This window comes from Salvia miltiorrhiza, chromosome 1, assembly GCF_028751815.1.
Source record: "Salvia miltiorrhiza cultivar Shanhuang (shh) chromosome 1, IMPLAD_Smil_shh, whole genome shotgun sequence".
NCBI classification, from domain to species: Eukaryota; Viridiplantae; Streptophyta; class Magnoliopsida; order Lamiales; family Lamiaceae; genus Salvia; species Salvia miltiorrhiza.
In genome coordinates this window covers 9,627,902-9,631,158 of record NC_080387.1, presented here as the reverse complement: position 1 = coordinate 9,631,158, position 3,257 = coordinate 9,627,902, and the positions used below count along the sequence as shown (strand labels likewise).

The 3,257-nt window shown below is 30.9% G+C and overlaps 1 pseudogene; it reads left to right on the top strand.

The window, feature by feature from the left end:
* Positions 1–1,956, top strand: LOC131006542 (60S ribosomal protein L28-1-like; annotated as a pseudogene).
* Positions 1,957–3,257: the final 1,301 nt, after the last annotated feature.

Genomic DNA, 3,257 nt, shown 5'->3' with positions numbered 1-3,257 from the left:
ATGGCGATGGTTCCTAGGTAGCTGATATGGGAGATCGCCAAGAAGAACAATTCGTTTCTGGTGAAGGAGTTCAAGAATGGAACCGCCAATTTGAAATTTAGCAAAGAGCCTAACAATCTTTACAACTTGCACTCCTACAGGCACTCTGGTTTGTTTCTCAATTTTTGTCCTTATAGCGTGATTTCTCTTATCACTGGTGGAAAATTAAGTCTACAAACACGATCCATGAAATTTATTCATGTTTTTTACGATTGAGGAGTGTTTCGAATAATTTGGCTTTCGTTCTCCTTAACTTTTATAAAATTTTCTAGATTTATTATTTACCATAAAATTGTGAAATATTGTGCTTGATGATTTGATTGTTACCGGTTAAATTGCAGTTGTTGGATAAAGAAAATTAGGGATTTCGATTGTTTTTGAGATATTTAATGATTTTTATTGTTTTTGTGATACATTTGCTGACTGAAAAAGTTTTCCTAAATTAGTATCGGTTGTATATCTGTTGAGAATCGACTATGTACGCAATATGCGTCAAATTGAACTCCACTTGGCAACGTCCTATAAATCACATATATGATTGCATTATGTTAGTGTGAATGTCATTCTCATTATCCTAGACTTTTCTTCTTCTTTTTTTCTCAGGGAGAAGAAGTATATCTGATTGGAAACTGGAAAGATTCAATCAAGGCAGGGCCCAGGGGAAGTAAGTTTAGCTAATTCTATTTTTGAAAATCCTAACCGAAGGTTTTTGAGCTGTTTGTTATGAGCTTTTAGATATTGATATTTGCATTTGGCTTCAATTATGCTTGCTACAAACATCAAACACATGCATACATAGTCACATATTTATCTTTGAAAGTATTAGTTTTGCATTGACGAGTACTGAGTTCTATTCTAGCTCCACCATCTTGAAGCGACAAATATAAATTTACTAATTCTATCGTACAACAACTATAGATAGACATATATCTCATGGAGCATGTGTAGCTCTGGAATGTGGCTCATGGAAATTTCTGTTGGTTGATGCCTACAAGGTCTTGGGCTTCCATTGTGTTTAGTTTATTCAGTGGCTGAGTCACTACATATTATAGGATATAGTATGACTGCATGAAAGTGGTTGGAGCGAACTTATGTAATCTTGAAACATATTTACTTGTGGCTGCAGTCGTTGGATAGAGAGAAGTAGGGATTCTGATTATTATTTTAAAAAATTATGGATTTTGTTTATTTTTGTGGTACATTTGTTGTTTGAAAAAGTTTTCTTAAATTGTTATCGGTTGGATATCTATTGAAAGTTGACTATGCATGCAATATGCGTCAAATTGAACTCCAATATGTGTCAAATTGAACTCCACTCTGTAATGCCCTATGATTATTATTATTATTATTATTATTTTGCTCATGGATTGAATTAGTGATTTTCATAGGTTCTGATTAATGTGGCTGGCAAACAAGAAGACCGTGACCATTCTTCCGGCAAAGGATCAGACGTGATGTTTGCAACAACTAAGATCTAGAAATACAACAAGCCTGCAAATTTTCTTAACAAGTCTTTCATGAAGAAAGAATTCAACAGCATGGGGAAGGCTGGTGTCAATCAAGTGATCGGTAACTATTACATGCCTGACTTGAAGGCATCCCTTGCAAGATTGAGTGGTATTAACAAAAGCCTAAAGGTTTCCAAGTCTGGCGTGAAGAAGAGGAGCATGCAAAGGCTGCTTGCTTAGGTCCGGGTTAGAATATGCTTAGAATCAGATGGATAAGCTTGAGTTTATTTTATTGTCTTTTCGTTGCACCTATATGTCAGTTGTCGCTTTTTGCTGAAGATTTTGATAAGTGTTTGAGTGTCGAGCAATTCTTAGATTTTTTCCCAAAAATGTCTTGAGTCGTTGGTTATAATCATCAATCATATAATTGAAATGGAGATTATTAATATGCATCAGGATGTTTACCTTTTCTTTCTTATACATTGAGATATTTTTTATTTTGATGAATACAAAAAAATTGATACTTTCTCTTGCCAAGGATTTTGTGCAGAATATGCTTTAGTACATAATATGCTTTATTCTTCCTCAAATAAATGTTTGTGTGCATGGTGAAATTATTTGTATTGCTTCTTTTGATAAATTTAAAGAGGTGAAGCTGATGGAGAAGCCATAAAGCCACAGTTTACTATAAGTTGGAAGTAATTTAAGAGATGAGTTACATAAAAATATATTAATTTGTGTTCAGTTTGTTCTTCTATTGTATTAGGCTCATTGTGAATTCATGTGGATGTGTGTTGCCCAAGCAGTAAGATCTTAATGCCTAAGGTCAAAGGTCTTGGATTCAAGTCTCCTGTGACGTAGCATTTAAATTTCTTTTATTTATTTAATACTGTTAATTTATATATATAAAAAAGGCCCATTTTCTTTTAAATAATTCAATTATAATAGTATAAAAGGAATTTTTATTCTATTATTCTATTAAATTTGCAAACATTGAGTAGATAAAATCATCCAACTTTTAATTCATTTTAGTATATTTGGTTAATATTATTTTGTATGTATTTTTAAAAATAAACATATTCATGTGATCTAAATATATAACATAATATATAACTATTTACTGATAGATTACATTCACAATTTTCACTTTATATTCCAGATTACATTCACAATTTTCACTTTATACTCCATTAGATCCATAAGATAGATGACTGGTTTTCACACGATCAGAATACTCCATTACTCATAAACAAAATTCCCTTTTAAATAATGCTGTATTTGTATAATAATATTAATTTAGACGGATAATAATTTTCTCAGAGTGGTCGAATGAGCTATTGATAAATAATTACATCCATGTATGTGTATACAAGGGTTAGGCTAAAACCAACTCTTAAAATAAAAAATACGAACCAACTAAAATGTATGAATTCTATGTAAAAAACACGTATAAATTTGCTGTGTAGATGTCTGAATTGCGAAAATCAAAATTTTCACTATTAATGGACATACTAGCTCAAGACCATAAATTCATCCAAGAAGATGATGAATGAATCGTGAATCTTGATGATTTAAGGGTTAAAAATTATTCTTATTTTATATTATAAGATGTCGTTTTATTTTAGCGACTATATGTGTGTGTTACTATATTTAATTCATGCTCAAATAAAAACACAATAAAGATTATAATTAATGTTTAAAATTTTCAATTATTGTATGTATTAGTTTAAGAATATTATTACTCTCAAATTTGCATATATTGGTATAATT